We start from the raw sequence: 25,638 nt of genomic DNA, 5'->3' as shown, positions 1-25,638 counted from the left end.
GTTAAGCCATTCAGCCCATCGTAAGTGTGCTAGTTCTCCAAGGGAGCAGTTTATCTGGTGCCACTCCCAGCCTTCTCCTCATGTCTCTATACATGCCTCCTTTTCACTTAATAATCCTTTAATTCCTTTAATTCATTTAATTCACGTCTAAGTGCTTTGACTGATCCTGTCTCCCCCAACACTCTCAGTCTATGTATTTCCAATTCCAACCACCCGCTGCAAAAAGCAAACAGTTTCTCCTTGTCACTGTTGCTCCTTTTGCCTATTACCTTCAAACTTTGCCCCATTGTTCTAGATCCTTCCACCACTGGGGAAATTCTTTCATTATCAGCTCTGTCCAAACCCTTCATGATTTTGAATACCTCCATCAAATCAACCTTCTCTTCTCCAAGGGACACAGTCCCAATCTCTCCACTCCATCTACCTAACTGGTGGCTGTCATCACTTTACAACAACCATTTTCCTGGATCTTCTCTGCACCATCTCTAATGACTTAACGTGTGCTACCCAGAACAGGACATAATACCCCAGGTGATGCCAAAGTGTTCTCTACAACACAGCGCTCTAAAAAAGACCTTTTTGTTGTAGTGTGTGCCCCTATACTAAAATGCAGGTTCCCCTATGCCTTTGTAACCTCTTGGATCTTATTTTGCCAATTCCAAAGATTTATGCACCCACAGACCGAGGTTCTGCTTTTCAGTTCCTTCCTCCTTTATGTTACACTGTCTTTCTGCAACCTTCCTACATAACTTACCTCTCAGACCATGAAACTAAAACTTAAACTCCCCAGCACAGGCCATCAAAGGAGCACAATGCTATTAGACCTGAGTGTGTGCTGGTTTTGGGCAGTATCACCAAGCCAATGTGATACTGAATTTCAGAATGATCATCACAAATTATAAAATATTCCAAAACTGAAGTTGAATGATATATTAAAAGTTTATCAGCTTGTTCAAGGAGTGTGAACACTGGGAGAGTAAGGATTAATTATTCAATCATTCATTTTAAAACTCAACACTGAAGTTACGACAGTGTGACCTGAGCCACAGTTAACGTCTGATTGTTTCTCGCCTGCCGTATGGTGGTGGTGGTGTTTCTTTTCTGAAGATTTCAACAAATGCAGCTTGGAAGTATTACATTCACCTGGATACATGCAGTTTTATTAATAATGCACGGCCCAATTCAAATCCACCAAGTTGACCTGAGATAGTAGGAACTGCAGATGCTGGAGAATCTGAGATAACAAGGTGTAGAGCTGGATGAACACAGCAGGCCAAGCAGCATCAGAGGAGCAGGAAGGCTGACGTTTCGGGCCTAGACCCTTCTTCAGAAAATAAAAAGAAATTACTTCATTTTCTGAAGAAGGGTCTAGGCCCGAAACATCAGCCTTCCTGCTCCTCTGATGCTGCTTGGCCTGCTGTGTTCATCCAGCTCTACACCTTGTTTCCACCAAATTGACCTTACAGCTTTTCGGTAATTTAGAAACCGAAGTAAATCACTGTGCCTATGCACAGAGGTCAATATTAACTCTTGGCAACCAGTCAGACATATAAGGCCAAGCTACTTTGGTGAACGATTCATAAATCACCTGTTAATAACCCTATCCAGCCAGGTATCAGGTAGAGAGGACCCCTTAGTGTTTGGATTCCTATAGTGCGGGCTGTATTAAGTGCACAATATATGCACAACAAAAGAAGCATCAAACAGCTGTTTAGCTCGTTGATTCAATAACTTCTGTAATCAAAACCTCAAACTTCATTACAATACCATACCCCAAAACCTTCACACACCGTAGACCCTTATCAGGGCAAACTGGAAATATTTGAGATTTATAGGTATGTTTGTGTATGAAATTAAAGCAAATTCTTTTACTGAACTTTCTTCTTAAAATGTAATTCCTATTAGGATAGAGTCACTGAAAAGGCCAGCATTTACTGACCTTCTCTAGTTGCCCAGGTTTGCTGGATTAATTCAGAGGCCACTTTAAGGGCAACATTTTGGTGTCGGATGGAGTCACATGAAGGCCAGATCATGCGAGGATGGCAGATTTCTTTCACAAAAGAATTAATAAAACAATTGTCTTCTTTTGACAGTCCAACACCTTTATGGTCCAATATGAGTTATCCATATCCATATTTCTCTCTCCAAGAGACTGAAACCTGCATTCTGCAGGTTAGAGCTGGTAGGATTCATTTGGATGTCTAGAACTTGCAACAAGAGAGGTAAGGTAACTCTCTGGGAGAGGTCAAGTGCCCTCTGCAATGGTAAAAGTAGACATGCATGTATAATGTGCATAAACACATTAGGGCTGTCAAAGGATGATCAAGCTGGCAATAGATTTTTGAGGAGCATTCAAATTGCGGCTTCCATACGGCAGACAGAGAAACGATCAGACGTTAACTGTGGCTCAGGGATCGCACGCTCACCATCATCAATTGCCCTTTTCACAACCTCTGGGTGCTTTCCAACTAACAGAACATGTTCACAAGCACAATCACTATCACCATTAACAAACAATGCAGCCAATTTCTACTCCGCCAAATCTCACAGACAACAATAAGATGAATGGATTACGTTTTTTTTAAATTTCATTTGCAGGATGTGGGTGTTGCTGTCTAGATTGGCATTTTTTGTCCTTCCCTAATTAAGGTTCAACCACATGTAGGTCAGATCAGATTAGGATGCCAGATTGCCTTCCCTAAAGTGAGCCAGATTTTTTTAATGACAATTAATAGGAGTTACTTTGTCACCATTAAGCTAGCTTTTTATTCCAGATTTGTGTTGAACTCAAAATTCACCACGGGTTAGTGGTGGGATTTAAACTCATGGCCCTAGAACATTAGCCTTGGGCTCTGGAATACTATGCCAGTGACATTAGCACTCAGTCACCACCTCCCTGTATTAATGAGGCTGTCCTGTACACATGTGATACTACAGCAGTTCCCAGACAGGTCTCCACTTCAAGGGGCTGACATCTGATTCTTTCTAGACAGATCAACTCTGCAAATCCATCATTGCAGTTTTACCTCTGGTGTCATTGAGCTCTGGGTAAATTTTCTACCAGTAAAGCGTGATTTGGATGCTAAGACTCGTACTAACTTTCCTACTTGAACATTCACGACCAATGGAATGTATACCCTGCCTCTTGCGACATTTAATGTTTTTTTTCCAAATCATCAATATTTCCACACCATGGTATTTAATCTTCCTTGTAAATGTCACTGGAAATCAATAATACCACAATAAGGCATTCGTCTATTTAATGCTGGCACAGCACATAATAAATCAGGGTCACTGCTTCATAGATCACATTGCCATTAAAGAAACAGGTTCTGCAATGGGTCAGTTCTGAATCAGGTAACAAACAGCCAAAAGGAACAGTGATTAACGTTCTTATTAATTAGTTTGCACAGTTTTGTCCATGACCGTCAGCTCCTTTTTAAACATTAATGTTTAGTAACAGGACGCATGCTGAGGGCATCAAGAGAGAACTGACTCCTGGCCTAATTACGTCAAAGAACTCAGTCAAAACTGTCTCGAAATGGTAAGATTGTGAGTGCTCTGGGTTCCTGCAAAAGCTAAATTCTGCAGATGCTGGAAATCTGAAATGAATACGAAAATTGCTGGAAATACTTGACAGGTCAGGCAGTATCAGTGAAGAGAAACAGAGTTCACATTCCCGGTCAATGATCTTTCATCACAGCTGGAAGAAAACAGATACGTTTAAAAAAAATACAGGCTGGGAAACGGCAAACAAAGGATGTGATAGGATGGTGAATAAGAGGTACTAAATGACAAATTGGTTGGTGGTGCAAGGCCAAACAAACTGAAAACAGGAGAAGTACAGAAATAAAGGATGTGTCTATAGGAGGTGTGAATGGCAGGAAGATAAACACTGCTGCCTGGAGAAATCCAGCATAAACTTTCCCAGTTGTACATTTCCCATCCTCTGCACCTTCACTTACTCAAAACCGATTATGTCTCTAACCTTTCTCACATTCGATTGTTGCATATTTTATACTTTTGATCCAGGCACAGAAGACACAAAACAGCTTCTGTTTTTTTTAATCCTCTTTCAGTTGGTCACAAGAATTGTTTATCTAGCACACAGCTTATTGCACTTCAATTAAAATGCAGCTTACCGGATCAAAATGAATTAATGATCAATTGCAAGGTCTTTTCTTGAGTGAAAGAGAAAGGAATTTTATTACAAAGCAGCCCATGAAAATAATAAAAACACAGCATCAAACATACACAAACACAGGTAATAAGCATAAAAGGAAAGGGAGCAGGATATCTGCTAGGCAGGAATCATAGAATCCCTACAGTGTGGAAGCAGGTCATTTGGCCCATTGAATGCACACCAAACCTCTGAAAAGCATCCCTCCCAGATCAACCCCTACACTATCCCTGCAACCCTGCATTTCTCATGGCTAATCTGTGGATCTTTAGACTGTGGGAGGAAACCCACGCAGACACAGGGGGAATTTTCAAACTCCACACAGACAGATGCCAGAGGGTAGAATTGAACCTGGGTCCCTAGTGCTGTGAGGCAGCAGTGCTAACCACAGAGCCACCATACCACCTTAGGTGGATAAAGGTAATTACAATTTAATGTTCTTCTAGTCCTTGAGTTGTGAAAAAAGACCTGAATCCCAACAGTTCAGCTGTTGTCTTGTTTCTTTAGCAGTGGCGAAGCTTGTAGATACCCCTGATTGCATTCTGAATGATTCTTTTCCTAAGTTGCCTTGTCACTGGCTGCTGGTTTTGAGGTTGGGACAGATTGGGAGAGACAGACTTCCAGCTTCTTGCTGTTATCAGCCTATATTTATTTCTCTTTCTGCTTTGCTACTCAAAAGCTGTCACCTGAAATGCAGTTCCTTTATAAATTCTCGTGACCAGCCTAATTGTTTTTATCTGCAGATGAGTATCATTCCAAGGCGTAACTTCCAGAAAGGTGTGAATCCAGAGATAAAAAAATCTGAGTTTCAGTGCTTTTTATAACAAAATAAATTTTAGCTTAGACTAATCCTTTTTTTTTGATGGTTTCATGAGCTTGGCTCAATCTGGTCTGGTGATCTCAACAGCCAATTTAGGTCAGCATTTGTTCTGATTTTAAAAGACACCTCAGTCCATGCAGGTATCAGATATTAGAATCAGGCGATAAAAGTTGAATATTGATAGCCCATTTTTACCACAATCATAATAGTGTATAACAAATTCTATTCCAACTCAGCTTTGTTTTACTTCTTCCTGGGCTTAGCCAGTCAGGGGAAACTTGGGATGAGGCTGACCAAGTTAATGATACCCACATGCCATGGGTGAATATTTCTTTATGAAAACAAGCACAGTATACTTCATTATTAAACAGACGCACGTAAACACAGAACTGAATACGGCACCAATGAAAGGTCAAGAAATTGTTTTTCTCTCTCCACAACCACTGTGCCACTCTGAGTTCATGGCTTTGCACTGCGGAGTTAAAATCGCTCTTATACTTGCTTGGGCTCCAAGCTAAAGGAATCCTCTCAAAGCTAACCCTTTCAACAGAGCGGATACCAATTTGGGGCAAATGTATGATCTGCCTCAGGCAAGGATCCCAGGCACTCACTGCCCTGAGAAACATCTAGAATAGATAAAGACCTGGTACAGGTCTTTCCCATTTATCTCCTGCTAGAATTATAGCAAGGATTTGTTGGGAAATCCTTTTTTTTAAAGGAGGTATTAACTTTGAGTACTGGTTAGTTGGACAGCTGGGAAAATAGGAAATAAATGGGTGTAGAAATAGAACAGGCACATGGGGTTAAAATAACTGCTCTTGTAGCAAACAAGTATCAACAGAAGTGTGCCGTAATCTTGATGTAATTTTGACGACCCAGATGTTTAATTAGCTATTTAGTGATAGAAGAAGGTAAATCTGTTAATTAATCGAAAAAAAAGATTCAAGCTCAGAGTTGTCTACAAAGGACCAAGCAGCAGTTAACTCCAACTGCAAGTGTGAACCAGTTCAGAAGCTTTACTAATGTCGCTGATTACCATTTAAATTTTCTACAACTTGGAGTAAAATACTTTCATTCTACATGACCCCAAAATTGATCATCAAGATGAACTGCACACTGACTGATGGGACAGCAGGAAGATGATACAAACACAGCGCATTAAGAGCTGCAACTGCACCATGCTCTGGAGAGCTGGAGTCGAGACCACTTTCAATCAGGACCACATTAACCGTTTCATCAAATTAATATCTCTTTGAAGGCAATGATTTACTTGAGCAGCAGATGCCTGGGGACAGACCAAATGACAGATGGATGTACTTGCAACTCCTCAGCATAAGAGAAATACACACGCAGGCAACCACACACACAAAGGCGGTTTCCCCTTGTGCACTGTGGAAGAAGCAAGGACCACAGGGTAAAATCTCAGAATAAGGGGTCACACATTTAAGACAGACATGAGGGGGCATTTCTTCTCACAGGGTTATGAATCTATGGAATTCTTTACACAGAGGGCTGTCAAAGCTGTATTATTAAGTTTTTTCAAGGCTGAGATAGACAGATTTTTAATCAGGAAGGGAATCTAGGGTTGTGGAGAAAAAGACAGGAACATGGAGTTGAGGATCAGCCATGATCTCATTGAATGGCACAGCAGATTTGATGGGCTGAATAGCCTACTTCCGCTTCAATATCCTATGGTTTTTCTCTCTCTCTCACACACACACACACACACACACACAGATATACACACGCACACACACAGATATACACAGACACACACACACACACACACACATACATACACAGACGCACACACACACACACACACATACATACACAGACGCACACACACACATATTTATATACATGCCAGCATACACACAAACACACGAAATATCTAAAACACAAATGCATGCTTAAACATGCACATACATACAAACATATGTACATAAACAGACTGCAATACACAGATATACACAGGCAGATACATACACAGACTGTTGACATGTGATATTAGTTTTAACCTGCTCTCCTCAAATTTAGCAATCTGCTGAATTGAACAATCCTCTGGGACTTTAGCATCAGATTTTATGATTAACTACAGATAACTGCAGTGGCAAAGGAAATTGCATTTGCAACTTGCTGAGAGTGCGCAGGTGGCATCTTCATCATCTTGGACAACTATGGTTGGAAATCATGTGACTATATATATGAATTATTAAACCTCCACAACATTTCCTATGTTTTATTCAGGAGCGAAGGCACTGAGGAATATCATTAAAGCCTCCAGGATCATGTTTATGATGCACCTTAATGTTCCAGTGAGAACACAATGAACTTGCATCTTCCTCCTTATCAATTTCAGTTTAGCTGCGCAAAGTACAAGGTCGACTTAAGTCGGAAAAAAATGACTGTTTGGGACAAGTAACAAATTTATAATTTAAAGGCAAGTTTAGAAACCTTATCAATAGCAGGTTTGAGACGTATATGTAGAGATAAATACCTTTTGCATTAACGTGATAACTGTACAGACATCTCATGGCACAGCTGCACGGAGAAATGCTTAAAGAAGAGCATATGAAGAAGGTAGACTAGCCCAGTGGTTATGTTTTTGGACTATTAATCCAGAGGCAAGGGCTCCAGAGAAGTGAGCTCAAAATCAATATGGGAGCTTGGTAATTTTGTTTCTTTAAGTAAGTCTGGAATTAAAAACATACAATCAAGAACTGTCACCATGAACCTGCAGAATTGTTGTATAAACTTCTTTGCTTCATTACGGAAAGAAATCTGCCAAAGCAACTGAAGAACTGCGGATGCTGGAAATGAGAAACAAAAATGGAAACTGCTGGAAAAAACTCAGCAGGTCTGGCAGCTTCTGTGGAGAATAAACAGAGTTAATGTTTCAGGTCCAGTGACCCAACTTCAAATCTGCCATCCTTACCCAGTCTGGCCTACACATGACTCCAGATTCACAGCATTTTGGATCATCCACAAACTTGGAAAGTGCCCCATGAAGCCAAGATCTGGATCATTAATATATATCAGGACAAGTAAATGTCCCAAACAGACTCTGGGGAGCTCCATTACAAACTTTCCCTCAGTCTGAAAAATATCCATTAACCATTAATTTCTGTTTCCTCTCATTCTGCCAATCTTATGTCCACGTTGCTACTGTTCAGTTTATTTCTGTTGTGTGTCGGTGTATCAAGTGTCTTTCTTTTTCATATTCACACATGGGCAACAGTACGAAAGCCTTGTGCTCCCGAACTTGCCTTTCCCTTAGCCAAGGTCTTCCAGTACAGTTACATCATTGGCATCTACCTGAAAATGTGGAAAGTTGCCCAGGTATATCCTGTAGATAAACAGCAGGATAAATCCAACCCGGCCAATTACCATGCCACTAGTCTACTCTCTGTCATCAGTAAAGTGATGGAAGGCGTCATCAACAGTGCTATCAAGCAGTGCCTGCTCAGCATAACCGGCTCAGCGATGCCCAGTTTGGGTTCTGCCAGGGCCACTCAGCTCCTGACCTCATTACAGCCTTGGTTCAAACATGGACAAAAGAGCTGAATTCCAAAGGTGAGGTGAGAGTGACAGCCCTTGATATCAAGGCTGCATTCAACTGAGTGTGGCATCAAGGGGCCCTAGAAAAACTGGAAACAATGGGTATCAGGGGGCAAACTCTCTGCTGGTTGGAGTCCAACTTGGCACATAGGAAGATGGTCGTGGGTGTTGGAGGTCAGTCATCTCAGCTCCAGGACATCTCTGCAGGAGTTCCTCAGGGTAGTATCCTAGGCCTAACCATCTTCAGCTGCTTCATCACCATTATGACTCCTCTATGATATTTGTAGCTGTACTATTACCCTGCTGATCCAATTCTACATCCTTCCCACTATTTGGTGGTCGACAGGCTACAATGAGCAATGCAATTGCTCCTTTAGTTTTCTTTAGCTGCAGCCAAATTGATTCTGTCCTTAAACCCTCTGGGACTTCCTCTTTCTCCAACAATGCAATGCTCTCCTTAACCAATAATGCCACTCCTCCTCCTTCCTCCCTGAATATTTAACTCCCAGTCTTGCTCTTCCTTGAGGCAGGTCTCTGTTAGAGTCACAACATCATATCACCACATGGCAATGTGCATCTGTAACACCCCTATCTTATTGACCATGGTCCATACATTCACTAGCCTGATTTAGACTTCATCGCTTTCTTCCTTCCAGAACTTATCCATTAACTTACAATTCTCTGTTCCAATGCTATCTGTCACTTCTCAGCTTCTTATACACCCTGGTGTTATTCTTGAATATACGGCCAGCAATGTGCAGTAGCTCAGTGGTTAGCACTGCTGCCTCACAGCGCCAGGGACCCAGGTTCAATTCCATCGCTGGGCGACTGTCTGTGCGGAGTTTGCACATTCTCCCCGTGTCTGCGTGGATTTTCTCCCACAGTCCAAAGATGTGCAGGCTAGGTGGATTGGCCATGCTAAATTACGTGTGGTGTTCAGGGATGTATAGATTAGGTGGGTTAAAGGGGGATGGGTCAGAGTGAGATACTCCGGGGGTCAGTATGGACTTGTTGGGCCGAAGGGCCTGTTTCCACATTGTAGGGATCTATATGAAAATGCCTTAATTGTTGAGGCGAGGTTACCCCTACCTTTCTGACGCATCTACAGGGACCTCTCCCCTGACACTGACAAAGCCCAGCATATTTATCAGAGAGTATGATAACAACTATATGTGCAAAACAATTGTTCAATTCCTCTGACATTGTTCACAGATAAGCAAAAAAAAAACCCATCACGTATCTGATTGGGACTGGGTCCCGACCCAAAACGTCAGCTTTCCTGCTCCTCTGATGCTGCCTGGCCTGCTGTGTTCCTCCAGCTCCACACTGTGCTATCTCAGACTCCAGCATCAGCAGTTCCTACTATCACCACATATCTGATTCCCTGCTTCTTTCACATTAATTCCTTTTGTGTTACTCTGTTGCTGATTTTACTCTTTCACACTTTCTTACTGACTGCCCACACCTTTTCTGTTGTGTCTGATTCTTTGATTTTGACTTCATTTTCTCTCTGTCACGTTTCTTCTGAAAAATCTCTCTTCCTGTTTGTCACCTCTATCTTTAGAGGGCAAACTTGCGGAGGGGGAGATGCTAGGTGCGAGGCTGTGGTAAGTACAGCATCACAGATCCAAGGCAAGCCTTTTCCTGTCTGTCACTACCAAAGCCCTGGCTCAAGGGATTCCAAACATTGGAGAGTGTCCTTATGTTTCAAAAAAAAAGGTAAAAACCTGACTTCACTGAAGACTGACCGGAAACAAGTCAATGCTCAATCCTGTTTACAAACTGAGGTACTCAAGTTAACTGCACAGATCTGCCTAGTATCACAAGATGCAGCCTTAAGATAGTTAGTGGAACACCTAAGGTTGCTTTCACATTGCAGCTAGTTAAATTTAAAAGCAGGCTGGCTTAGTACACAAGACTGCCCTGCACTAAGTTTAACTACAGTGTTAGAAGCAGTGAAAAGAGTTTGCTAGGTCTCTGTAGGACCAGGTTCATCATCCACCTTGTCTAATCAAATCATTATTCATAATCAGCTTTGCCACCATCAAAATCTCCAATTATTACAACACTACACCATTACGGAGTCTCGGGAAGGCTAATTATTCAGGACAAAGTTCACTGCAAGCAGATTGCTACAATCACACAATAAAAACCTTGGGCTCTTGTGGTTACGGTAATAGAGTCCAAGCCTCTAGGCAAGAAGACCCAGTTTCCACTCCCACCTGTTCCAGAGGTGAGCCAGTACATTACAAAAATGCATTACTTAAAAAGTTTCTGAAACATAAAAGCACAAGCCAGGAAGAAAAATTCACATGAGGGGAAAACAGGGCTCGCATTTTTAAACAATTATCTCTCAAAAGTGTTTCAGAGAAGTGGTTGCTATTTTTAAAAATGCAGTAACCATTGTTGTGCAGGGAATATAAAGGTGGAATTCTGTTTCAGGTACCAAATTGGGACTAGCTACTCTTTAAAGCCAGGTAATCGTGAGTTATCGCAATGGATCCCACATCTCACTTCTCAAGGAGAACAAGCAATCCACAAATGTGCTAGTCGCGACGTAGGGAATTCACTTCATGCTTCTCAAAATCTATCAGATTGCAATGCTTCTCATGATAAACAACTTAGATTCCCCCCAACGTCATAAGCCTAGATTGTGGCTCAATTTCCCTTTTCAGTACCAAAGCAATCAGTGAATTAAGTGGGTGACTAACTCTGCTGTATTAACACTCAAGGTGGGGAATTTGAAGATGTGCCACTCTCAAGTGCAGTGCTGTCCTGTATCTGAAATCTTGCCTGTTTCAGCCATGATCTCATTGAATGGCAGAGCGGACTCGATGGGCTGAACGGCCTGTTTCCACTCCTACAACTTATGGTCTTTTCTCTTGCACTCAGCAGGACAATTTGCGAGGAATACCAATATAACTGAGGAAGGGTCACCGGATCCGAAACATTAACTCTGTTTTCTCCTTCACAGATGCTGCCAGACCTGCTGAGCTTTTCCAGCAACTTTGTTTTCATTCCTGATTTACAGCATCCACAGTTCTTTCGGTTTTTAATACCAATATAACTGTTGTCTTCCCTTTGATATTTCTTAAGAATTGTGTTGATGAGTGCAAGATAAAAAAAAACATTTTGTCAAAAAGTCCCTTTTTGCAGCAATACTCAATTTCTGTACCACCTCAAAAGTAACTCATGGCTTTGAAGTAGTTTTGGAAGTTCTGAAGGTGAGAAAAACATTTGCAGAACACAAGTACAACTTTTATCCAAAACCTCTGTCCCCTCAATACTAATCCTCCACCACCGTGAAGGGACCATTCCCCCCGCGATATTCTGTGCCTCTCTTCCATCATCTCCATAATGCACTCTCCTCCCTCGGAAGCACAGGAATTCAGCACACACTACATAACCCCTCCCTTCCAACCCTCAAAACGCTCCTTCAAAATGTACTGATTTACTTGTACTTATTTTCAATTAAGTCGACTGTAATCGCTGTAATCCTCTACAGTGGGAAGACCAAATGTTCAATGGGTGATCGCTCGGTCAGGTATTTCCATTCACATGGTTGATGACCATTATAACTTATTGTCACATGTCCGTTTGAGGCTCTCAAATCATGGCATCCTCCACCCTCTCAAAGAAGGTTTACCAGGATGTTGCCTGGGCCAGACAGTTTCAGTTATGAACAGAAATTGGATACACTGGGGTCGTTTTCCTTAGAGCAGTGGAGACTGAGGGGAGGACACAATTGAACTAAGGGAAATAGACAGGGTAGATAGGAAGAATCTTTTGCCCTTGGTGGAGGGATCAATGACCAGGGGCTATAGATTTAAGGTAAATGGCAGGAGGTTGAAAGGAGACGTGAGGAAGAATGCTTTCACCCAGAAGGTCATGGGAATGGGAACTTGTTGCCTTTACGGGCAGTAGAGGCAGAAACCCTCATAACATTTAATAACTATTTAGATGTACATTTCTGATGGTAAGACATACAAGTCTATGGGCCAAGTGCTGCAAAATGGGATTAGAATAGTTAGATGTTGGTTTTGACTGGCACAGACTCAATGGGCTAAAGAGCTTTTTCTGTACTTAGACCTCTTACAGTCTATTGTGTTGTGCTCCCCACACAGTGTGTTTAGCTTGTATATCCCACAAAGGACTGAGTCGACTCTTAATAGTATTAGGGAATTATCTTTATCGATTATAACACCGTTAATACTCTCATAACAATTATGCTACAAGCTAACAATTAATACTATAAATCTGACAATTAATTCTGTAAATCTAAGTCAGTATCTCGTACTTTAACTTAACTTGGAATAATCAAACATCATCACACCAGACCTTGGCCTTGATCCACATGCTGATGGAGTCAACTCACAGTCCTTGCGGGATATATGAGCTAAATACACTGTGTGGCGTGCGCAACAAATTGGCGACCGCAGATGGGACTCGAAAAGAAGCGACTTTGTCACTCCGAGATCGAACCCCAGAGAACCCAATACTCCCTGAAATTTTGCCTAAGCCTGACTAAGAGGAGTAAGTTCCACATGAAGGCCATAAATTCAAGTAAATCGAAAGGAATAGAAAGGTGTACATTAGACTGTTCTTCAAACAACAAAGCCACAGTTGTTTACTCCTAATCAAGCAGTGTGGAGGAATGAAAGAAGAGAAGGTAAACCTTATCAAAGGAAGCCAGCTCCACCTCACACAGGTGGGAGGGAGAGGGATAGAGGGGTACAGCAGAGGAACACATGGCAGCCAGCATGGTGCCACCATTGTGGGCGTTCAGGACACAATGAGAATGTACAGCCCCCTGCACAGTCGCACTTGCAACCACAGGGACCACCGAACATGATGGGAACAAGGAGTAATAGAGCGAGGCACCAACTCCCATTAGAACGTCCAATTCTGCAGGTTCCGGCCCATGCCAGGGACATTAGCCAATCCCCACCCCCCAAATTACAAGGCATACACATGACAACGTCAGGCCCCTGCCTCCCCAGTATGGGTCTGTGACACAAAGTGGGACAGTGTAGGTAGACCACAGTCAATGGTGAGGTAGGAGGCTGCACTGTAGAAGTTCTTTGGGATACTGGAGGTACCTTGAAATTTAATGATCTACCCTGGTGGACCACAGGGACTATTGTTTTAAGTGGATTTACTGGCCATGCACAGGAGGGGTATATTACTGAGCCTACAGAATTTAAACCAGGCGACATTACATGCTATCACCCTGCTATCTTAGTTAACCTTCCCCCAGATGCAGAACACAGCCTCGGAGTTGATTTCATGACGAGGTGTAACCTTGCTGTTGATCCAGTAAATTCCTGCATATGGAAGATGCCCCCGATTAGGAAGATGCTAGCCATCAGCTCACCAGGAAATCATTTTAATTGGATCAGTACAATTGGAGAGTTTTGGTCCAATCCCCTAACAATGGCCAAGGATCCGGCTGTGCAAGAAATGATTGTGAAACACAAGGGGGTATTCACCCAGCATAAACATGGCTGTGGGCGTATACCAGGAAAGGTGATAATCGAGGGGCCAGACCTGAAACCATGAAGACAATACGGTTTCCCCAGACAGGCAGAGGAGGAGGTAGATAAGGTGATTGTCTTTTACAACAAGGAGCGCTGCAACCTGCAGCCTCCACAAATAATGGTCCAATTTGGCTTGTCAGGAAGCCAGATGGTTCATGGTGTTTAACTATTGACTACCGGGAACTCAATAAAGTCACCCCCTTCACTGCACCAACAGTAGGCATCAACCCAGCCACAATAATGGAGCAGACCCCACACGCAAAATACTTCACAGTACTCGATATTAGTAATGGTTTCTGGTCCATACCCTTACATCGGTCCTGTCAGTACAAATTCGCATTTGCCTTCCAGAAACAAGAGTATACCTGGACCTGTTTACCCCAAGCGTTCCATAACTCAACTTTCATTTTCCACAGACGATTAGCCAAGGCACTAGAAAAGTTTTCCCAGCCTGATGACCCAATCCAATATGTAGACGACCTACTCTTACAAACTGAAACAAAGGAGGAACACATCCAACTCCTAGATGAATTACTCAAACTCTTGCACGTTACAGGTTGTAAAATAAACCTGAGAACAGTGCAGATTCTACAGCATAGGGTTACAAAGTTGGGAACAATGGTCTCGTATGGGAAAAGGGAGATAGACCAAAAACGACTAGACTCCATAGTGCAACTCCCACCTCCCCTCGATGGTAGTGCATTCCGATCTTTCTTGGGTCTAGTGGGATACTGCAGGTACCACATTGATGGGTTTGCCACCAAAGAAGCCCCAATCAGAGTTACTGAAAAGGAACGCTGCCTGGAATTGGACATCCCAACTGATTTAAAGCATGCCCTCGCAACAGCACCAGCCTTGCTAGTTCCCAACCCCGACTTACCATACACCCTATAAGTTGCAGCCACAGACCATACAGTATCTGCTGTTCTGCTACAGGAACGACATGGTAGACCAGGCCCAGTGGCTTACACCTCCAGAGTCCTACAGCCCGTGGAACAAGGGTTTTCCACGTGTGAACGACAACTCCTCGCAGTCTTTTGACTATATTGTTGGTTTAAGTCCCTTGACTGTCTTAATTGAGTATGCCCCAATCCAGCTCCTGCTGGATGGCCGAATCAAAGGTGGCTCAGTGAGCCAAACCCGAGCCACACAATGGACTCTGCTGCTTCAAGGTCAGGACATCACGGTCAAACGTACCAAGGTGCCTACCTACCCAATAACCTAAATTATGGGGGAGACCCACATAGCTGCCAAATAATAACAGCAAAACACCCTGCTGGCCCTTTCATCCCAAAGCAACACCACAGACAGTTAGGAATGAGACAGAAGGATAAATAGGTAGAAACTGCAGTTAAAATCTATGTAGATGGATCCTCCACAGTGGAGGATGGCAGTCAGATCACCGGCTGTGGTATATATTTGACAGACACACAGGGACAACCACTCATTGAACTCACTTTAAAATTACCCAGCCATCTAAGTGTCCAAGCTGCAGAACTAGCAGCTGTAGCCGATATGGCCAGCCACGCCAATCTGTTCCCCCCACCCGCGGACTGAAATCATGTTTGTATGCAACAGTCTCACAGAATTTTTACCATTATGGGAAGCTAGAGGTTTTATCTCTGCCGATGGGAAACCCCTACCATCAGCCCCCTTATTAAAATACATACTACAGGCCGCTGGTGAAAGGAAATATGGCACAATCAGAGTTAGGAGCCACCACAAAACATCCCCAGAAGTCAACCCCAAAGTGGATGAGTTAGCTATGAGAAGTGCTTGAGTAGGAGAATTCTGGCAGCCACCCATAGTAGAGCAGGCAAATGCGATCACTGCGAGCCAAACACACATATAGGACCTCAGGGAAGCACAATGCCGTGCTGATTCCTTCAAACAGATTTTGGGAGGAGTTTATCCAGGCGCTTATGATACATGGAAAAGTTCATTATGGACGGATTAGTACTAAAAGCAGGAGTTTATGTAGTTCCGATTCAGGACAGAAATCAAATCATATACCAATACCATGATGGGCTCAGACACCAGGGAGTTGAAGCCACTACTGAACAATTGAAAGAACCAGAGTTACATAAGGATGTAGCAAACTACATAGAAAATTGTCTGGTGTGTGCCCAAAATAATCCAGATAGGTACGCCCAAAAGGGAGAACTGGGGCATACCCATCCAATGGAAGGGCCCTGGGCGAATCTACAACTTGATTATATAGGTGCCCTTCCACAAAGTAGGAATGCATTTACCTATATTCTGGTAATCATAGATACATTCACAAAACGGCTTGAAGCTTCTCCCATTCAGACAAATACAGCCAAAACAACCCCAGAAATCCTAACACAACAAGTATTTATGCAATGGAGTTTATCCCACAGAATCAAGTCAGATCAAAAAATTCATTTCACTGGCCAAGTCATGCAGAATGGGATGACCATGCTTGGTATCAAACAGAAATTCCACATTGCAAACCACCCCCAATCTAGTGGGATCACGGAAAGGATGAATTACACCTTAAAAGGGATGATTAGGAAGACAGTGAGAACAATAAAACCTGGGACACAGTACTTTGGTTTGTCCTTATGATGATACGCAACACCATCTCATGATCCACGGGGTATACCCCCCATACCCTAATGACAGACCGACCCATGAGAGGGGTCGACTACCTGTTCAGACCTGCCCTCACTGCCCTCACCCATGAGAAAGCAGTGCAGCAGCTCACCGAAAATACCCAGGCCATGCAGCTAGCAGCAGTTGTCAGGTTAGGAACCAAAAGGAAATTAAGTAAAGCTTACTTTAACAGTACAGTTAACCCTGTCAAATATTCTTTAGGATAACAGGTGATGCTACAGATATACAACCCTAGTTCCTTTCTTTCCCCTGAATACTCAGGTCCCCACACTGTGCTCGATAAGGTGAGTCCTTTGGTATACAAGTTTCTACTGGCCACAGGAAAGACCGGCTGGTACCTTGTAAACGAATTAAAAGCCTATGTCACCCAACACAGCCACTCTCACCACCTTAAAATATTCATGGGTGGATGACAGTGTCCTAGAGCAAGTGACAAGACCAAGGACACCCCCCGACACACCTTCTCACCTGGACCGCACCCCTGACAAAATTTATCCGTGCCCATTACTACCACTGACTGTATCTCCAACAACTAATGGACCCCCAGACGATCTAACTGACTTACCTGAGGACTTGATTTCGCTCACCGATCGGAACAAGTTGACAGGCAGCCCAGGCATGACAGAACTTCCCAATAATTCCCCGATAGACAAAGAAAGCGAAAGACCCCAAGCCCTTACGACTCAGACCCCAGATGGCGTTTCCACAACATGGATACGAGATAATGCTAAGAGACAAGTGCAGACAAAGGAAAGACAAACTGAACGAGACTGTCAGGTAGAACCCTTTAGCATTAGCGGTGTCACCACTAGGGGGAGTGACAGCACCCAGACATGGGAACCTGGAGGACACAATATTATTGCGTCCACTGAGACAGAGGATTCAGAACAAGCTGATGAGTCTCTGTTGGGTACCTACTCAGTGACCGTACTGTTAACCCAGATGATGAAATGGTTCCTGGCAGCCACCCCTGGGTGAGGTACAACTGTTTCTGATGGTCAGCACTCATATGCAATTCACACTTCTCTATAGGTCCTGTGGGACCAAGTCACATCCTTGTAAATTTTAACGGGATTAACCACAATTGCTTGTTTACATCTAAATCAAATATGGGGTTTCATTCAACAAAATGGGGGGGTGGTGGGAGGCTAGAGTATGTTATAACACATGTTATAAACTATTCGGATATTAAACAAGGATAACAACAGAAACGACTTTCATCTTCTCCCAGGACAACCATGACCACACGAACATAGTCAGGATCTACTTCATCCACATCATCATCATCACTGGAAGCAACACACAACAAATACCGGTCAGGCCAGGATGTATGCACCCAGGATACTGATGGTTTGGGCCACTGGACGCAGGCGAATGTGAGGATGGTGTGTTATGGGTACACCCCAATAAAAGTATAATGTTCGGGCGCAACAACCAGAAGGTAGTATACAGGAAAATGAATGGGAGCTCAGATGATTGCTATGTGAGTGTAGAGATCATTAGTGATTGGTGGGGATTCTCAAACAACGGGTGCCCCGAGATAGGATGCTTCACAAGCAGCCCAGAGAAGGGACTGGAACTTGGGCAGCGATGCCCAGGGAAACTCATAGATGGGCAGTTTGTTCTGTACGAGATTAGGAATGGCCTAAAACCAGCTGCCAACCCGTGTGTCCTGAAGCCAGCCCAGGTCCACAAAACGGGCTAGTTTTAAAACCTCTGGGAAAAATCCGGTATGACAAGGTTCACCACGGATTGGTACCTGCGATGGTGAATTTAGCAGTAACTCGAGACCAACCACAGTAAGAAGAGGTGCCCCTGGGACCACCAGGAGAGGAGGACCAGACGACCATCACCATCTGGATCAATGTCAGGGTCTAGCGTGGTGATATCTGATCATTCCAAGTTAAGTTAAAGTATGAGATACTGACTTAGATTTACGGTATTAATTGTCAGATTTATAGTGTTAAATGTTAGTTTGTAGGATAATCATTATGATAGTATTAATGGTGTTATAGTCAATAAAGATCATTTCCTATTACTATTAAGAGTCGACTCACAGTCCTTTGTGGGATATATGAGCTAAACACACCGTGTGGAGAGCACAACAATGGTAGAGGGAATGGTGTTGACCGGGAATTAACTGCTGACAAGGGAAGTGAAAGCAAACGCAGTGTATGACTTCGAAAAGAATTCGGATGAGCACTCAAAGGAAAATAAATTTGCAAGGCTACAGGAAAAGAGTGGGGGAATGGGATTGAGTTGAGTGATCTGAAGAGAGTTAGCATGGGCAGGAGGTACTGAATGGCATCCTGTGGTATTGCAATGTCTCTGCTTCTCTTACTGGTGCACCACACTGCTTTAGCATTTTCCTTTGCATGCAGAAATGATAACTATTAAGGACAGAAGTTAAAACGCAATGAAATGCAGCAAGTTCAGTGTGTGGCAGAATCCCATTGCTCCACAAAGACCAATTACCAGACGAGGTTTTTCATCTAATGACGAGGACTTACGGCTTTTAATTATCAAAACAAGAATATTGCTTCCAGTCCCATCCCACAAAACACTTTTAATCTGTGACCTTTAAGATTTGTTATTAATGGTAGGTGTTTGAAATGTGAAAAGATGAAAGGTTTTCAGTTACTCCCATACAATCTATTCTGGTGTTCCCTGTTGTGTAAAGGGCACAATTATAATATGAAAGTTCCAATGAGGCAACATTTACAGATTTACCTACATTGTGGATGGTACTTCATTAAACTGCAATGCTTTGATGCTTTCAACCTTCACATGCAGTAATTTTGTTTGGAATTGCACCACACATAACTCCAAATATTTCAAGCTACAATCTGCTACTCTCTCTTCTCCTGTCCCTTGAGGCGTGTTCTCCAGGTCATTGTATTAACGAGAAATCCGGCATCACTCACAGTTAGTAATGTGTGAGAAGCAGGTGGGAGGCAATAGCCTAGTGGTATTATCGCTGGACTGTTAATCCAGAGATCCAGATAATAATAGTCTGGGGACCTGGGCTCGAATCCCGCCATGGTGGAATTTGAATTCAATAGATATCTAGAATTAAGAATCTAATGATGACCATGAATCCATTATTGATTGTTGGGGAAAAACCCATCTGGTTCACTAATCCCCCTTAGGGAAGGAAACTGCTACCCTTACCTGGTCTGGCCTACATGTGACTCCAAACCCACAGCAAGGTGGTTGACTCTTAACTGACCTCTGGGCAATTAGGGATGGGCAATAAATGTTGCCTGGTCAGTGACACCCTCATCACATGAATGAATAAAGGGGAAAAAAAGGCAGTTCAACAGGTTCAGATGATGGCACTGAAGATGAAGGAGTCTGTGAGCATCATACAAACACTTAAGTGCACTGTTTCTTCAAGAACTCACACTGGGGCAGGGGAAAACCTTACTGAAATGGACTCATAGCCACTACCCAACTCAGAATCAGGGACCACAAATAAGCATGTGAGTTTTTGAACAAGACTTCAACACTACAAGATGATTGCCTTAACTACCAGAGTTATTGCTGCACTTCCTTTTAACTTTCATTACTGAATTAAATCCTGTTGCTTAAATGTGGCCTCATGTTATCATCACACTGTCTAAAGACTGATGCAGTTCCAGGGGCTAGGATTTGGTGAGGAATTCTACTGGGGAGGGAGAGAAAGGGTCTTATTTCTGGACCTCATTCCACCCCACTCACCCCTGAGATTCCTTATAAATAAGGCTGCCCTATGGCAGTAGTATGCTGGAGATGACCTTAACAAGGTGAGGATGGGACCTCTACCCCTTCATTACAAGATGTCTAGCTGGCCAATCAAAATTAGTAGACCCAACAGCGCTAGAATGTGATAGTGGCCATTGTTGGTACTACCAGCTATCCCAAAGTGAAGATCCCTGGTTGCCTGGTCTTATTGAAGCTTCTGAGTTTTTTGGGCAGGAAGGGATTGAGTACCCTAACGGGGGAGGGGGGGTGGGTAGGTCAGGCAGGGGAGGGGAGACACAATGTGGGTACCATCTTCAAGAATACACCCAGATGGGAATATTCCCCAGGCTCACTGATGGGCCAGTTAAGGGCCTCAAAATCCTTTAGGCAGAAGGGCTTACTAATGTATTACCCACCCCAGCCTCAATATTACAGCCCAGTGTTAAATTGGAAGACAGCTTACTAGGCCCCCATCCTATTGTTCCATCCCCATCATTCAGATTACTGCCTGCATTCAAATACACTGGCATGGGGCTGCCAAACATGCCCCTTGAACTTGTGAATTCAATTCCCTTTCAACAAATAGCCCTCAAGGTGGCTTCCTGTGACGTGTAACATACCTCTTTACAGTTGATCAACACATTAAGACCAAAAAGAAAGTCTGAAATAAAACAAGAAATGAATGTTTTGTTAAAAAAGGGAAACGCAATGTGGTTGACTCTCAACTGCCCTCTGGGCAATTAGGGATGGGCAATAAATGCTGCCTAATTAGTGATGCCCTCATCCTGTAAATTAATAAAAAAATGTAATGCAGGTGCTGAGTTCAGTGTCGCACAAGAAGAACATCAACCCAAGGCTACATTTGACTGAGTGTGGAATCAAGGACCTCTGGTAAAACAGGAATCAATGGGTATTGGGGGTAAACTCTCTGCTGGTTGGAGTCATACCTGGCACAATGGTTGTGGGTGTTGGAGGTCAGTCATCTCAGCTCCAGGACATCTCTGCAGGAGTCCCTCAGGGTAGTGTCCAAGCCCCAACCATTTTGAGCTGCTTCATCAATGACCTTCCCTCCATCATATGGTCAGACGTGGGGATGTTCACCGATGATGCACAATGGTCAGCAACATTCACGACTCCTCAGACACTGAAGCAGTCCATGTTCAACTGCAACAATATCTGGACAATATCCAGGTTTGAGCTGACTAGGGGCAGGTGACATTTGCACTACACAAATACCAAGCTATGACCATCTTCAATGAGAGATAATCCACTCACTACTCCTTGACATTCAATGGCATTACCATCACTGAATTCCCCACCATCAACATCCTGGATTGAATTAGCCATACAAACACAGTCACAACAAGAGCAGGCCAGAGGAAAACTGCAGCGAGTAACTCACCTCCTGACTCCCTACAAAGCACAGGTCAGGAGAGTGATGTAATACATCACACTTGCCTGGATAAATGTGGATCCAACAACATTTAAGAAGCTTGACACCATCCAAGCAAGATCAAAATTAGATTTGCAATTGGAGAGGTCCGTTCAGAAATCTAATGACAGTGGATAAGAAGCTGGTCTTGAACCTGTTGGTACGCGCGTTTAAGCTTTTGTACCTTCTGCCTGACGGGAGAGATTGGAAGAGATTATAACTGTGGTGGGAGGGGGCCTTTCTGCAGCAACAAGAAGTGTAGGTGTAGTTAATGGATGAAAGATTGACAAGATGCACTGCAGAAATTCACCAGAGATCCTTAGCATCTTCCAAACCCATGACCACTTCCATCTAGAAGACAAGGGCAGCAGACACATGGGAATATCACCATGAACAAGTTCCCCTCCAAGCCACTCACCACCAACATATCGCCTTTCCTTCACTGGCATTGGGTCAAAATCCTGGAATTCTCTCCCTATCAGCACTATGGGTCAACCCACAGCACATGGACTGCAGCGGTTCAAGAAGGCAGCTCGCCACCACCTTCTCAAGGGCAACTAGGGACAGGGCAATAAATACTGGCACAGCCAGCGATGCCCATATTCCATGCGTGAATAAAGAAAATGATACGCACAGTGTTATATATGTGCTTTCCAGGCAGGTGTACGCAACAGATTGACAACTAACATTTAACTTCAGTGTATGCAGTGTTTGTGCTCAATTGGATAAAGGAGGATATTCCACCTTGAACTCCTGGATCAGGCACATTAGGAATCAGTAAGAATACATCAGCCATCATGTCCATCAAGCTGCCTGAGTTGCCAAAAGTTTCCTAAAATCCTGAACATCAACCCTGCTCAGCTTGGCATATTCCAAACATGAAGCTCTGTTATGGCATGGACTCAAGACTCACAATGTTCGCTAATTATTCAACTTGGTGTCTCAGGGAGTTACTGACAAAAAAAGGCAAAAACTCCAGAGATGCCTCTCGCGTCATGGTAGACTGATTTAATTACCCTGTATTTCAAGATTAGATTGGAAGAGATTTCAGAATCCTTAAGTGTAACCTGTGTTAATGGTTAAAAATAGTCACAAGTGCCAAGGGTCATTACATTAAAGTACTGCTGTTTAAAACTATTCGCTCCTGAGCTTCAACTAACAATGATTAAGCAAGTTAAGTTCATTAGGTTAACAATATTAGGTTAGGATCACAGTCATCTTGTCAGAGAATGTTAAGACTATTGTTGCACTAATAATGGAGTAATTATACACAGTTGTCGCCGAAGCAATTCCCTTTACTTGTGCTTTAGTCTACTGAGAATAAATTTCAGCCAATTAGTCCATTATAAGTTATCATTTAGCAATGTAATGATAACATTGCACAAAACTGTACTTAAGAGATCTATGTGCAATGATATTTTAATATATGTTGATTGACATTTTTCAAGAGGAACTTAACTCATTGTCAAATTGCAGTGAAAGACCGAATGATTTTCATCTAATGATGGGTTCTGCAGACCCTTGATCAGGCAAATATAGATTTACTGACTTAAGGGCTCTTGTGATGCAGTGGCAGTATCCCTATCTCTGAGCCAGAGATCTAGGTTCAAGCCTCATCTATTCTAAAAGTGTGTCTTGATATCTCTCTGAACTGAGAGATTAAAAATTCTAACAAAGAACAATTACATTTGTGTCATTTCAGTAAACGTGGGGTATTCTTGTGGCACAGTGGTAGTGTCCCTACCTCTGGACTGAGAGACCCAGGTTCAAGTCCCACCTGCTCCAGAAGTGTGTAGTAATATCTCTGAACAGGTTGATTAGAAAAATAGGTTATTTTTTAGAAAAAAATTACATTTACTGACCTGAGGGCTCTTGAGGTACAACAGTAGTGTCTCCACCTCTAAGCCAGGAGGCCTGGGTTCAGGTCCCACCTGCTCTAAAGGTGTGTCACAATGTCTCTGAACAAGATGACTAGAAAATATCTATACCTAGTGTCCATTTTAATACAGGCAAAACAAAAGGCAGCGTTGTGTCACAGTAGTAATGCCCCTGCCTCTGGGCCAGGAACTCTCTGTTTAAGTTCCACATCAGGACTAATTGGCCATGGAAAGTGCACTCTTAACAGAATGATGGTCACTCCATGACATACAACCATGTAAGAGCATCCAGCAAGAATCAGCTCACTATGTAATACCGCATTGGTTAGTTCATCTATACAGTGTACCATAACACACAAAACCTTTGTGTCAAATAGCAAGCATGGATTTGCAAGAAAAGAATGGGGAAAATATGCAAGACCCTTGCTTAAAAAAACGACCCTGCTCCCAGCCCTGCTGTTTGAAAGCCCGGCCTGCTCAATAACCCTTCACCCCGCACCCCTCCCAGAATTTTCACTCTTATCATTGTATCCAAGTGTGTAGCATTAAACTGAGGCTCACAGCAGAAAAAGTGTTTGGGAAACATCCTATAATTGGCCTTGAATCCTTTATGAATAAAACACTGCACCATACTAAGTAGACAACGGAAGTCACTACTATCCACTTCCAGAGAGCTTTTGATAAGTTCCATTTGAAAGATTTCCAAATTTAAACAAACGACCACTGGAATTCAGAGGGAAACACGGGATTGAAGACAGAACAGACTACAGACAGGACACAGGAACTGTTCAAGAAAGCTGGAATATCAATATGAGGTCACTGCACCCAGTACAAAACTGAAGCAACAGAACATTATTTCCCGGTGTCACAGAAAAATTGAGGTCCAGGTGGAATTTTGTTAAAAGATCTTTCGTGGGATGTGGGCATTGCTGGCTGGGCCAGCATTTATTGCCCGTCCCTAGTTGCCCCTTGAGAATGTGGTGGTGAGCTGCCTTCTTGAGTTGCTGCAGTGCACCTGCTGTAGTTACACCCATAGTGCTGTTGGAGCAGAGCAGGGGAACAGAGAATTGACTCAGTAGGTGCTCAATTTCCCCTATTTTCCATCCAAAATCAGGAAGACTACATATACACTCAAGTCAATGATATGTACATCCAATGGACAAGTTGGAAACTATCTTGTCTAAAGTATCTGAAATACCTCTAACTAGACAGGTTATCATGAAATACCATCCATTTCTCAAGCTCATGGAGTCATCGAGATGTACAGCATGAAACAGACTCTTTGGCCCAACTCGTCCATGCTGACCAGATATCCTAAATTAATCTAGACCTATTTGCCTGCATTTGGCCCATATCCCTCTGAATCCTTCCTGTTCATACACCCATCCAGGTGCCTTTTAAACGTTGTAACTGTATCAGCCTCCTCCACTTCCTCTGGCAGCTCATTCCATACACGCACCACCCTCTGTGTGAAAAAGTTGCCCCTTTGGTCCTTTTTCAAGCTCTTTATCAAAACATTGATATACAGTAACTCTCCTGCATAAGGCTCTATTAGTTAGCAAATAGCAATTTCAAAAGGATCAGATGAAAGTCAGTCAGATTTGCTGATGGTGTTACGGTGAATAGGAAATCAAGTTGTGAGGAGGGCGCAAAGGGATATCAGATAGGTAAATCAAATGGGCAATAATTTGGCAAATGGACTATAATGTGGGAAAGTGTGATGTTGTCCACTTTGGCAAGAAGAATCGCAATATTACTTCAATGGAGAGAGACAGCAGAATGCTGCAGTACAGAAGAATTTGTGCGTCCTTGTACATGAATTACAAAAAGCTCATATGTATGTACAGCAGACAAATGGAATATTGGCCTTG

At 43.0% G+C, this 25,638-nt stretch overlaps 1 protein-coding gene across 1 annotated transcript in view; it reads right to left on the bottom strand.

Annotated features, from left to right (window-relative positions):
* The window catches only part of LOC109924980 (rab effector MyRIP-like), a 195,651-nt gene that overhangs the window by 57,379 nt on the left and 112,634 nt on the right, over positions 1-25,638 (bottom strand). The gene's annotated exons all lie outside the window — the stretch shown is intronic.

The sequence above is a fragment of the Rhincodon typus genome, chromosome 2, assembly GCF_021869965.1.
Source record: "Rhincodon typus isolate 14 chromosome 2, sRhiTyp1.1, whole genome shotgun sequence".
Taxonomy (NCBI): domain Eukaryota; kingdom Metazoa; phylum Chordata; class Chondrichthyes; order Orectolobiformes; family Rhincodontidae; genus Rhincodon; species Rhincodon typus.
The sequence above is the reverse complement of the archived record's forward strand: the minus strand, read 5'-3'. Positions and strand labels throughout refer to the sequence as shown.